At 40.1% G+C, this 14,421-nt stretch overlaps 1 protein-coding gene across 2 annotated transcripts in view; it reads left to right on the top strand.

The window, feature by feature from the left end:
- The window catches only part of gria3b (glutamate receptor, ionotropic, AMPA 3b), a 476,246-nt gene that overhangs the window by 222,792 nt on the left and 239,033 nt on the right, over positions 1–14,421 (top strand). The window lies entirely within an intron of this gene.

Raw genomic sequence — 14,421 nt, forward strand, 5'->3', positions numbered from 1 at the left:
GGATGTTTTGTTAACTTAATACCACATACCAATTTTTTTTTATAAATAATCATCTGTTTGTCGATAATTGTGGAACAGTGTCAATGACGATGGACAAAGGTGTTGATAATTGTGGAATGGTGTCACGTGATCTGATACGCTAAGTAATCATGAAGTCATTTTTTTCCCAGTGGAAGTTTGAGTAATTATTCATGCACAATTTACATATTGAAAGTCTTTTCTACTTTTGCAATGGCCAAAAGATCTTTAAGGTGTTGATAATTGTAGCTGTGGCTCTACTCAACTTGACAGTGCCTTTTTATTTTTTGCTTTTTTTTTTCAGTTTCCTAGAACCCTGAATGTTATGTACTCAGTTAAGGCCAAAAAATTCAGTGTGTTTGCTCTGCACAGATAGTTTGTGATGCGTGCCATCCTAAATCCTATAAAATCCTTCTTTTATCACCTGAAAGCTTTTCATTTGAGTAGATAAAACAGCCAAGACAATTGCTTCTGATGTAGAAGCTTTTTTTCTCCTGTGGTGTATGGAGGATTAAAAACAAGCTCTGTCAGTAATACACTGGATTTTTTGGAAAAGGTCCTGGAAAGAATAGACACAATAGTGCTCCAAGCTCACCACATAATACAGTAATGCTGCATCTGTCATATAGACCTAATAGACAATAGTCTAGGTATGATGAACACAGCACAAGAGGGGATTACATTTTGTTCAGAATGCTGGATCGTACAAAGATACATGACATAACACAAATATAAAGCCACAAATAGTCATATAATGAAAAAAGACTTTCTTAGTTTGCCCACTTATCCAGCACAGTCACTTCACTTACTGTATAGTCTCCTTTCAATTTCACAATTTGATCTGCTCATCCGTCTCCAAGCACGTGCACGCACGCACACACACACACACACACATATACACACACGTCACAGGGTTGAATTCTTTGAATGATGGGCCAACATGTTACAGAAACAGAAGTGACTCCTCTCTTGCTTTTTCTACCTCATCACTTTTGCTTACTCCTTTGAGAAATGACAACAAAGTCACCTGCCTTTTTTCATCACATCCATGATGCATGAATTGGTCATTATGGAAATGAGCCCACTGCACTTTTGGAAGAACCATTACACATAGAGTATAATCATGTATTTAAATGATTTTTACCTCCACCAACTTTGTTGGAGGAGGTTATATTTCCACCTCAGTTTGTTTGTTTGACTGTTCCCAATGCAACTCAAAAAGCAATGAATGGATTTTGATGAAATTTTGAGGAAAGGTGAGCCATGGGCCAAGGAACAATTGATTAGATTTTGATGCAAATCTGGATAGTTACAGTGCTGTGCAAAAGTCTTAGGCACCCTATTTTTTTCATACAAACTTTGTAATAGATTTCTATTTTATGATTTCTACATTATTGAGTCAGTACAAAAACAGAGTTCATTTTCCAGCACAAAATTAAATGTTGCAGAAAATTTTTTTTGTATCTGGGCAGCATATTACATAAGACACCACTTTTCAAATAAAAAAAGAAAGCATAATGAAGGCTGCTGAGTTTTGCTGCAAAATTAAGAAGCAAGTGTGGCAAAGTGTCCAGAAGAACTGTGGCTGGTTCTGCAAGATGCTCAGTAAAACCTACAGCTCATTTCCTTATAAAGCTGCATTCATTGTACCTGAAACTATTTTTTTTAAAGCAAGGGGTTGTCTCACACCAAATATTCCATCCATCCATCCATTATCCAGACCCTCCAGGATTTCGCGATGTTGCGATTTGCAACTTCAACGCAAATTCAACCAATCCCCGCGAATTCAGGGCGGTGTTGCAATTATATCCAATCACCGCAACTTTCCCACAAATTTGACCAATTGTTGGTGACGTTGACAAACTACCTTCCGCCTTACTTCCGTGTATACGTTCAAGAGAAGCAGTATGTGTGCAGTGTTGCCAGATTGAGCGGTTTTAAGTGCATTTTGGCAGGTTTTGAACATATTTTGGGCTGGAAAACTTCAGCAGTATCTGGCAACACTGCATGTGCGAGTCGGTGTTTATATTGTATAGCACGGGCGATTGCTTTAAGACAACGAGGGAGGCTCAGCCTCCTCTAAAAATGACGAACATCGTGTAGGGTGAATTGCGCTAGGCTTATGTTATAGCCGACCTTATAACATTGCTATTTCAGATCCAGAATCATAGAAATATGTGCTCAACCCAACTACAGTGTGAAATCATTCCATTATAACTTTCCCCAGTTCGCCTAATGTGTGCATGAGTTTTTCCCCCTCGTGACAGCGCGATGCAGCCCAGCCTCAGTGGACTTCAATGGCATTTGGGAGCTATGCGCTTTTCAATATCAAAATGCAAGATGGTTATTGGACAAATACTGTGAAAACACCCGCCCACCGGACTCCCAGCCTCAGTGGACTTCAATGGCATTTGGGAGCTATGCGCTTTTCAATATCAAAATGCAAGACGGTTATTGGACAAATACTGCGAAAATGCCAACCCAGCGGACTCCCAGCCTCACAGTGAGAGGGACATGGCAGTTTCCGTGAGGAGACTGGTGATTGGTGAAAGCGGCCGGATATTTTCTTTGATTGACAGCTCGTTTCAAATATAGACAGGCAGCGGTGAATTTCAGTTCAGTCCCATGCGGATTCGCAAGTGCTGTGGTGTATTGTAAGAGATCAGCTTACATTTCGATTTCATTCATTACATATGGTTTCTACCAGCTTTTTTAGTTTGTATATATTTTCATTGTAAATAACGTGTAAATATAGTGTTGTCAAGTTTGCTATCTTAGTTCCAGAAATTTTGTTTATTTGAGTGACTGAACTTGAACTTGAGGTGGCTAGTCAGCTAGCAAGAAAGCTGCGCACGGATGCCAAGCATTGCTGATTTAATTTTGGCGAAGCCATTTGCCAGTCTTCCTTTCAAGGAAAAAATTAAAATTAAAGAGCAGGGTAGACCAACGCCTCAAACTGACTTGGTGAAAAAGGTAGGGAATAATACTCGTTCCTTTCAGCTCTCCTGGTACGAGAAAGTGAATTGGCTAACAGCAAGTGACCCACATCAACAACAGTAAACAGGCTACTTTAGTAATATGTCATGGATGGACCAAAAATATAGAATCTATTTAAAATGTTTATGCTGAGTATATTATATTGGAATATATATTTTTCTGGATATGAATTAAACACAGCTACAATTTGGAAAACATTTTTAAACAAAAACACAGCCGAGAACATTTCACACTACAGACCTGGATTAAAAGGTGAAGGGTTATCAAAATTGTCAATAAACATTTCTCAGTCAAAATAAGTAAAATATAGGGAAAGTGTCATTGAATGAAATGTGTGGCACCCAGCTCTATGTTTGGCTCCCCAAGGTCAGTGCTTGTGCCTATTCCAGAACACTCTGCTGTTACTGCTGAGGTTCCTGACAAAGAACTGCTTTCAATAATGGTCAATTTTTAAACAACATGCCACAATTTTAAAATATAAAATGTTAAAATATACCCCCCCAACACCACCATCATTTATATTGGACAGTAAGCTAATGGGCCAAAAGAACCTGTTATTTCACAGTTTGTGACCCTGCCAACAATCAGCCAGATCAGAGGCAAGAGTATGGGTAAAACTGATGTGTTTTTTCTTTTTTCTTTTAAAATCTGGAAATATCGTAACCGACCAGCCTCCCCTGTTTGAAAGACTACCAGCCGCCACTGCTGTATAGGCTTAAATTCTGTTACTGAAAGTGTGTTATGTTTACAGTGAAGGATTGTGTGCACTTTACATTATTTTTTTACTTAATACAAGAAATTAATGGATGCCAACATTTTTGCCAAAATGGTATTTTATTTTCCATTGTTTAGGCAGCTTCAGCATCATACTGTGAGATTCTGTTCAAATTGTTTTTTTTTTCTTCTATGAAGCCTGAGCCATTTATTTTATTAGTTTATAATTATTGTTTAATTTAGTCTTCAGGAGAGACTGCCTGCACACAGTACTAGTATTAATATATTTTTTTCCTACATGAAAGCTGAGGCATTATTTTAAGGTAACTTCATGTTGTGCTGTGAGGTTCTATGCACTTTAACTTTTGAACCAACAGGTGCATTTGGATAAGTAAAGCCTATTTTTCTGCATTTTTGTAGTCCTGGTAATCTTTTATATTGGTAAAGTTGTTTAAAGGACCATTTCTCAGTGTCTTTGTTTTTTTAATCAATAGTTTTTCAGTAATAACTTAATATTTAACATATCACTCAATTTTAATCACAAAAAGAGAAAATCGCAACAATTTCTCGCAACTTTCACTGCCTCCCGCAATGTAATTGCAACAAAAACCTAAAAAACACCACAACTTTCATCGCAATTTTTTGGAAACCCCCCCGCAATATCAGACATTTTAGCCCACAACAATCACAAAAAAGGCCCGCGAAATCCTGGGGGGACTGATTATCTGTAGCCGCTTATCCTGTTCTACAGGGTCGCAGGCAAGCTGGAGCCTATCCCAGCCACGGGCAATTGCTCTAAGACAACGAGGGAGGCTCAGCCTCCTCTAAAAATGACAAACATCATGTAGGATGAATTGCGCTAGGCTTATGTTATAGCCGACCTTATAACATTGCTATTTCAGATCCAGAATCATAGAAATATGTGCTCAACCTGACTACAGTGCGAAATCATTCCGTTATAACTTTCCCCAGTTTGCCTAATGTGTGCGTGAGTTTTTCCCCCTCGTGACAGCGCGATGCAGCCCAGCCTCAGTGGATTGGGAGCTATGTGCTTGTCAATCTCAAAATGCAAGACGATTATTGGACAAATACTGCGAAAATGCCCGCACACAGAGTCTCATGGACTCCCAGCCTCAGTGGACTTCAACGGCATTTGGGAGCTATGCGCTTTTCAATATCAAAATGCAAGACGGTTATTGGACAAATACTGCGAAAATGCCCGCCCACGGACTCCGAGCCTCACATGGGAGGGACATGGCAGTTTCCGCGAGGAGACTGGTGATTGGTGAAAGCGGCCAGATATTTTCTTTGATTGACAGCTCGTTTCAACTATAGACAGGCAGCGGTACAGTGTTGCCAGATTGGGCGGTTTTAAGTGCATTTTGGCGGGTTTTGAACATATTTTGGGCTGGATAACGTCAGCAGTATCTGGCAACATCAGTTCAGTCCCATGTGGATTTGCTAGTGCTGTGGTGTATTGTAAGAGATCAGCTTACATTTCGATTTCATTCATTGCATACGGTTTCTACCAGCTTTTTTAGTTTGTATATATTTTCATTGTAAATAAAGTGTAAATATAGTGTTGTCAAGTTTGCTATCTTAGTTCCAGAAATTTCATTTATTTGAGTGACTGAACTTGAACTTGAGGGGGCTAGTCAGCTAGCAAGAAAGCTGCGCACGGATGCCAAGCATTGCTGATTTAATTTTGGCGAAGCCATTTGCCAGTCTTCCTTTCGAGGAAAAAATTAAAATTAAAGAGCAGGGTAGACTAACGCCTCAAATTGACTTGGTGAAAAAGGTAGGGAATAATACTCGTTCCTTTCAGCTCTCCTGGTACGAGAAAGTGAATTGGCTAACAGCAAGTGACCCACATCAACAACAGTAAATAGGCTACTTTAGTAATATGTCATGGATGGACCAAAAATATAGAATCCATTTAAAATGTTTATGCTGAGTATATTATATTGGAATATATGTTTTTCTGGATATGAATTAAACACAGCTACAATTTGGAAAACATTTTTAAACAAAAACACAGCCGAGGTCAATTTTTAAACAACATGATGCCACAATTTTAACATATAATATGTTAAAATATAACCCCCCCCAACACCACCATCATGTATATTGGACAGTAGGCTAATGGGCCAAAAGAACCTGTTATTTCACAGTTTGTGACCCTGCCAACAATCAGCCAGATCAGAGGCAAGAGTATGGGCAAAACTGATGTGTTTTTTCTTTTAAAATCTGGAAATATCGTAACCGACCAGCCTCCCCTGTTTGAAAGACTACCAGCCGCCACTGATCCCAGCTGACTATTGAGGTATTTCACTCACGTGACCAAGTCATGTGATGCTGCCATTTTGGACGGCACGGCTCGAATCAGTTTGAATGCGAGGAAGGCGACAAATGAAAAACATAAAAGAAAAAGGAGCGAGATGCAGAAAACACCTTCACTATCCAGCGACGTAGGGCATTTACAGGGCGAGCAGAGGGAGAGGTATTTGCAAAAATTGAGGTTAGCAGGCTTAGAGAACGACGTTTACCTGCTTCCACCAGGATTGTTCACTGACGTACGGAAGTACACGAAGCCCTCGTCTTTACCTGACTTCAGCCCACATGATCTGTATACCTATGTCGTTAAAAACCCATCGCCATACACAGGTATTGATCTGAAAGCGTATACGAGTTTGGATACCTACAAATATTTTGTGTCAGGCTGGGTAACATGCCTACATCAGCGGGTCGTCCCTGGAGCCGGTGGTCGCCATCTTATTACAGCTAAGGTTTGTTCACATTTTCATTTACTTTCGGTCCTCAGGATAAACAAAATGTTATTAAATGTCATTGAAATAACTTCTTAGTCTGTTGAGACATGACCCGTTATAAATTTGCTGTTACCAGGCAATGACTAAGAACTGTTTTATTAGGGTCGGTGTAGTTGTAGCAGTGTATTAGCAACTAGCTGTTAGCACTAGCTAATGTCAACAACATCATAGCTGGTATGTTACTAGCAATGTTTACGTTCAGTCATTTGGATGACTGTTAAAACCTTTCAGTCTCAAGTTTTTCCTTTACTGGATTTACTAGTTTACTGAGCTAGCGCGCTCGGGCAAGCAGGGAGCTAGCGCGCGCTAGCCAGCCTGCCGGCCGGGAGCTAGCGCGCGCTAGCCAGCCTGCCGGCCGGGAGCTCGCGCGCGCTAGCCAGCCTGCCGGCCGGGAGCTCGCGCACGCTAGCCAGCCTGCCGGCCGGGAGCTAACGCACGCCAGCCAGCCTGCCGGCCGGCCGGCGCACGCCAGCTCAGTAAACTAGTAAATCCAGTAAAGGAAAAACTTGAGACTGAAAGGTTTTGACAGTCATCCAAATGACTGAATGTAAACATTGCTACAGTAACATACCAGCTACTGTTGTTGACATTAGCTAGCTTGCCGTCCAAAATGGCGGACACCGGGGCGTCACGTGACCCTGTGACGTCAGGTGAAATACCTCAATAGGCGAGAGGCGAGGTACACCCTGGACAAGTCACCAGTTATCGCAGGGCTGAACTGCTGTTTATGGTATTTTTTTTTATCTTGAAACATTTCATTCCATTATTTTTAAGCCATTTTTAGTCTGCAGTATTTCTTTACATGTGCCTAAGACTTTTGCACAGTACTGTATGTGGATCCAGGATTTTTTTTCTGGTTATCCTAATATGCGGCTTGGTGGAAGTATGCACTCTATCGAGTGCCTTTCTTGTTATTATGACTATTACTTTAATTTTCTTTTTATTAAATGAAAAAGGAGACAGAGCCAAGTAAATAAATCAGAGGGGTGTTGAATCCTGTTCCGGCATGATCCGATACAAATTAAGTACTGACTAATGTTATGACAACTACTGCATACTGATGCACATGAGATTATAGGACATATGAGTGTTTGTTTGTTTTGTTTTGTTTTTTTTCCCACACAGCAGGATACTTGCCCTTGATGGTGTCTTTTCCCCTCACCTCCACATGGCCTAACAGGTGCAATGGTCTATACCATAATTCATATGTGCACTGTATGTGAATAATTATTACACACTTCTTTCAGTGTCCTTCACTTGTCTGGGCCTCCTGTGTAGATTTCCAACAAGGTAAAATCAATGATAGGGCGTACTATTATGATTATATGGTTGAGCTTGCTCCTTTCCCTTCCCATTTGGAAAACGTTGGTACAGGCTGCTAATCTCCCTATGAGAAGACTTGTGTTCACTCCTCAACGTTCCTATTATCATGTAAAGATGTCAAGTAACTGTCAGGTCCATTGGGTTTGTTTGTTTGTTTGTTTGTTTGTTTGTTTGTTTGTTTGTTTGTTTGTTTGCTTGTTTGTTTTACAGTCTGTTTTATGGATTTTTTAAACTGTATTAAGCTAGACTTTACCTTTAATGTTACCTTAAATTTTTTATTCCAGTTAGAATTAATATCGTAGTCATAGAATGCCTGATTTGCCCCTAAAGGCCAATTTATGCTGACAACGCAGTCCTCGCAGATGGCGTCGCAGATGGCATCTGCATAGCCCCCCCCCCTTCGCAGACGCTCTGCGCGCACCTCCCAAAAATTGTGACCACCACAGAAGCCTCACAGACAGCGTCGCAGACAAGAGGGCTCTGATTGGTCCACTCTACATCCGCTGTACACACACTTCCGCTTCCCTACTTTCCCGGTTTGGTTTGTTTTCACTACCGCCATTTTTAAAAACACGAGCGAAGATGGAGCAGCACGAAGAGTGGTTGATCGAGGAAGTGAGGAAGTACGTACATCTATACGACTCCAGTTCTAGTCATTATAAGTAACCGGAGGATAAACACTCCACTAACCACATCCACCAACTACTCCTAGCGATTTTGCGACTTCGCGCCCCCTTGCGTTGTGCCGGTGAATAACATTGTGCATGCCTATTACTCCCCGCTCAATGATAAATTACAACTGTCTGCGAAAAGCTATCTGCGAAAGCCTTGTCGCAAGAGCATGCAGAGGCCCTAAGGTGTTAGGATTAGCATTATCAAAAGGCAAATGTATTTACAGCAATTAGAACTGCATCAGAATGGCACAGTGGTGTAGTGGTTAGCGCTGTCGCCTCACAGCAAGAAGGTTCTGGGTTGGTTTCCCCCACAGTCCAAAGACATGCAGGTTAGGCTAATTAGAGGCTCTAAATTGACCGTAGGTGTGAATGAGTGTGTGGCTGGTTGTTTGTCTCTATGCGTCAGCCCTGCAATGACCTGGCGACTTGTCCAGGGTGTACCCCGCCTCTCGCCCATAGTCAGCTGGCATAGGCTCCAGCTTGCCCATGACCCTGCATAGGATAAGTGGTTACAAATGATGGATGGATGGATGGATGGATGGATGGATGGATGGATGGATGGATAAAATTGCATCATCCGTCTGGATATACTTTGACAGCTCTTCACTTTTGTAAGATTATTCCTGAAATGTTCTAATACTGCGTTCAAATTAAGTCAGAAGTGGGAACAAGAATTATGTCAATTTTGACCTCTGTGCAAGTGTGAAGAAAAAAAACATGGCATCCTTCACTTTCACCTTTTCTTAGCAACAAGAATGCTACTGAAGTGAGTGCTGGATATTTACCTCTTCAAAACAATGAACTATATACTCAGTGTTACAGTTTTAACAAAAGTATGTTTGTATGTTGACTGATCTACAACAAATACTAGTACATAGAGCACAACTCATTTACAAGTAAGCAGTGCTACATTGTTTACTGCTCATGCTGTGAGAAGCCATTTTGATTTGACATCAATTGCTGAAGTTGGGGTTGAGGAGACCATCCCAAGTTTCTGAGTAGGAATTATGAGTTGAAGGGGCATTTTCTTAGGGGTCCCAATGCCACCCTAGCATGAAGCATGGCCACCATGCTGGCTACCCCATCCATCTGTCCATTATCTATACTACTTATCTATCAGGATTGTGGGAGAAGCTGGAGCCAATCCCAGCTGACTTCAGACAAGAGGTGGGGTACAACCTGAGCAGGTTGCCATTCTATCACAGGACTAACGCAGAGACAAACAGCCATTTACATTTATCTTTACACCTATGGGCAATTTAGAGTAGCCAGTTGAACTAATCCATGTGTCTTTGGACTGTGGGAGGAAACCCATGCAGGCACCAGCAAGTTCAAACCCAGAACCTGCTTGCTGCTAACTGATAACCACTGCACTATTGTGCCTGCCTGTCTGGCCACCCCACTAAAATAGTAGTAGTAGTTGTCATCAGTGTGCTTACCAGTGTCATGTAATGAACAACTTTGACTAACACAGATGTAAACCCACTGACCAGTGGATTTCTTCAGTTCATTATTAACTACCATTAGTGAAAGATATTGAATTAGTATAAACTAATTTTCTGAGGTTTGCAAGATGTGTGCCTTTCATGTCCATACACAGACAGAGAAGCTACATTATGTCATTTTCCATGGATAATTATTTTGCCCCACCCTAGATAAATTAACTTTAGATCGAGCTAACCTTGTCACTCCAGGTAGTATGGTAGCTCCAACTTACAGTACTCTTGGGACACTCTAGAGGTTGCTAATGCCTTCAATGAGTACTTCATTTCCATTGGCAGAACAGCTGCAACCCAAGCAAAGAAGATAGTCATTGACCATGGTTTACCTGCTTGCCCCTTGACTGCTCATGATCCCTCTTCCTCTCAGCCTGTTGAGGACAATGCATCACCTAAGTTCATCTTTGAGCGCATCTCACCTGACACAGTCAAGGATATCATCATCAGAATGCCCAATAACAAACCTCCCGGATACGATAGGATTGGTATTAACGTGATCAAAGCTTGCCTGCCGCATATCCTGCATGTAATTACTCAGATATTTAACAACTCTCTTATGTCAGGTTGCTTCCCAAAGGACTGGAAAATAGCAGAGGTGGTTTCTCATCCTAAGGATGGCAATCATGAAGAACCTAGTAACAACCATCCAAGATCATCACTGCCAGTTTTATCTAAGATCTTGGAACGCATTGCCCACAACCAGCTCATCCACTTTTTGACTTCAAACAACAAGATATCCATCAGAGCGGCAACAAACAGTTTCATTCAACAGAAACACTTGGTCTTCTTTTTACTAGCCAGCTGTTAAGAGCTGTTGATGAGAAAAAGGTGACTGGCATTTTGATGTTAGACCTGAGTAAGGCATTTGATAGCATCCAACATAACACCCTGTTGACCAAGCTCAATGCTCTTGGTGTTTCTGTGGAGGCCCTGTTTTGGTTTGGAAGCTGCCTCACAGACAGACAGCAGTTTGTGCGCATAAATAGTTCCAGGTCTAGTCTACTAACTGTGAGTCATGGTGTCCCCCAGGGTTCAATATTGAGACTCCTTTTATTCAATCTGTATATCAATGATTTGCCTTCTGTTTGTAACACCTGTAACATAGAATCCTACATGGACGACTCCAAACTGTATCTCTCCTTTCCGGGTAAAGACACTGCAGTTGGAGTTGCAGACCTCAAGTCAAATCTTTCACAGGTTGCTTCCTGGTGCTGCACAAATGGGTTACTTATAAACCCCAGTAAAACCAAGTCCTGCATCTTTGGTTCTGGAAGGATGCTTGCTCAGACTCCGATCCCTACTCTAACGTTTCTAGAGAAAGATCTCACAGTTGAAGATTCAGTAAAGGATCTAGGTGTCATATTGGACAAGGGTTTGACCTTCGGCCAACATATTGACTCATTAGCATCTGACCTAATGGCTAAACTTTGTATGATAAGTAGGATAAGGCACCTTTTCGACAAATCAAATTTGTTCATTGTTATCAACTCTCTAGTTTTCAGCAAAATGTTTTACTGTTCTACAGTATGGTCAGGGACAAGTAAACATAACACTGAAAAATTACAACTAGTGCAAAACTTTGCCGGCCGTCTCTTATCTGGCAAAAGGAAGTTTGTCCATATCACTCCAATTATGAAACAGCTTAGGCTACTTCACGTATCTGACTTTCTTTACATCAGGGAATCTACAATGATGTTTAAAATCAGAAATAATTTAGCACCTCAGTACTTAACTGAACTTTATCATATGAGATCCTGAGATCCAAGGTTCACAGGTATAACATCAGGAACAGAGACAGCTTAAGTCTGCCCAAATGCCGCATGTCACTTGCACAACAGTCCTTTATATATCGTGGTGCCAGAGCATGGAACACCGTTCCCCCAGACATCGAGTCAAGCTCTAGCGCACATGCCTTTAAGGGTAATTTAAAGAAATTATTATTGTCTAGATTTTTAGGTAATTAGTTTATTATTATTTTTATTATTGTACCAACATAAATTTTAATATTTTTTTATTACCATGTGAATTAATCTGGAAGATCCCCTATGGGGAGGATTAATAAAGATTTTGTATTTGTATTTGTACTGCTTTGTAAAAGGTCTGGTTAAGCCCCTGCCTACAACAGCATAGAGTTCAGTGTAGCATCCACAATCATAAACACCTCTATATGAACTATATATGAAAATGAATATTTAATGAAATTTTGTGAAGTAGGCGGCACGGTGGTGTAGTGGTTAGTACTGTTGCTTCACAGCAAGAAGGTCCTGGGTTCGAGCCCAGTGGCTGACAAGGGCCTTTCTCTGTGGAGTTTGCATGTTGTCTATGTGGGTTTCCTCCAGGTGCTCTGGTTTCCCCCACAGTCCAAAGACATGCAGGTTAGGTTAATTGGTGGCTCTAAATTGACCGTAGGAGTGAATGGTTGTCTCTGTGTCAGCCCTGCAATAACCCAGCAACTTGTCCAGGGTGTATCCCGCCTCTTGCCCATAGTCAGCTGGGATACGCTCCAGCTTGCCTCTGCCCCTGTAGAACAGGATAAGCGGCTGCAGATAACGGATGGATGGATGGATGGATTTAGTGAAGTAAGCCAGGCCAATTTGAAGCCTTTTAAATGTAATTTAATGTTCTGCACAGTACGGACAGATAAAATGAATTAAAGGACACAATGCCATAGTGACAAGCATTTGCACTTCAAACAGAAAGCTCACCAGTTAAGGGATGCTCTGTCTAGGTGGTATTGCCTGCCCTCCCATTTGCTGATGAATCTGAAAGAGATGCTCAAATGATAGGGCACTGGCTCTGTATTAATCCCTGATAATTCACAATAAGGAGCACATTTTGCAGCCGGCTGGTTAACAAGGCGGGGGACTGTAGCCTGGCACAGTTGGCAGGACTCGATGGCATGTGCGCCAAGTCTCCTGTGAATGAGGCAATTAGATGACCACACTTGCTTAGATCATGTCTCTGGTCATAAAAAAAAGTTTTTGTTTTGCTCATAACATCTATAATGCTCATTGTTGTAAAATTGATTTTCAGAAGAGACATCCAGATTCACTTAATTGTAGAATGCTTGGTTTTGCAAAATACTGGATTTTGCCTTTCAATAATAGACCATTTTTACATTTCTGGGTTCTCCATTAAGGCTGTAGATTAGTCTTGAACATTAGTAGGGACAAATGAAAGGGAGGCTAAGATTTACAACACATAGTTTTTCATATCTGCTCATAAAAACAGGCTGTTGAGGTGACTACTCAGCTAGTTAACACTAATTATCTAGAATTATTCTAATTTATATTTGCTAATGCTTGCCGTATCCCATAGATACATTGTTTGAACTTAATTTGAGCCACACATTGCAAGTCAATGTATAACATTACGCATCATTGTCATCATCATCATGCACGCTAATCACTTACTTGAGACACGTTTGCCTTGAATTCTTGAGAATATGATGTCATGGCACAGTGTCTTATAGATAATCTGCTATTATGGTAGGGTTGGTCAGTCATCAGATAGTAGATGTGTTTTCATACAAACTGAGTTTGTGTACTAACTTTTTTTCTATATTGGTATTTTCCAATACAGGATAATACAGGGGTCCATCACTATTTATCAGAGATTTCTTCTCAAAAATAACAATATATTTAATACATGACCCAAAATTGTCATCATTATTATTATTATTATTATTATCATTATTATTATTAAATAATAATCAAAAATCAATTTAATATTCTTTTAGTTTAGTTTTTATTTATATATAGTTTTTATCAATTTAATCTATAAACTTTAGCTTTTAGTTTTTATCAATATATAGTTTTTAATCAATTTAATCTATATTCCTTAGTTTAGTTCGTATCATATATAGTTTTTACCATACTTGTTATATATTATTGCAGTTTTTTTATATCAGACCAAATTGTGTGTAATTTTGAACAATTATAAATTATATAAATAATAATAATAATAATAATTATTATTATTATTATTATTTTACAATTTTATTGACAGAGCGTTTTTATTGTCACCTGAAGCATTGAAGTGTAACGGATACTTGTATGCCTATATGCTTAAATATATGCTATAATCTTAAAGAATATAGATTAATATTATAACTGTGGATAATAGTTCAAACGTTAATAACCTTTAATAAAATCACTTTGGAGAACATTAAGAACATTGTAACCAGGCTTGTGGTACTCAAGTCCAGGACTCCGACTCAAGTCCGACTCGTGCCTTAATTTTAAGGACTCGTGACTTGAGTTGGACTTGAGCACTTATAACCAAGGGAGTAATTTTGATTTTGACATTGGTGGGGACACAAAAGTGATCCAAGGCAGAGCTTCCGAAAGGTGTTTTTTTTTTTTCCAT

This window comes from Neoarius graeffei, chromosome 8, assembly GCF_027579695.1.
Source record: "Neoarius graeffei isolate fNeoGra1 chromosome 8, fNeoGra1.pri, whole genome shotgun sequence".
Lineage (NCBI taxonomy): Eukaryota > Metazoa > Chordata > Actinopteri > Siluriformes > Ariidae > Neoarius > Neoarius graeffei.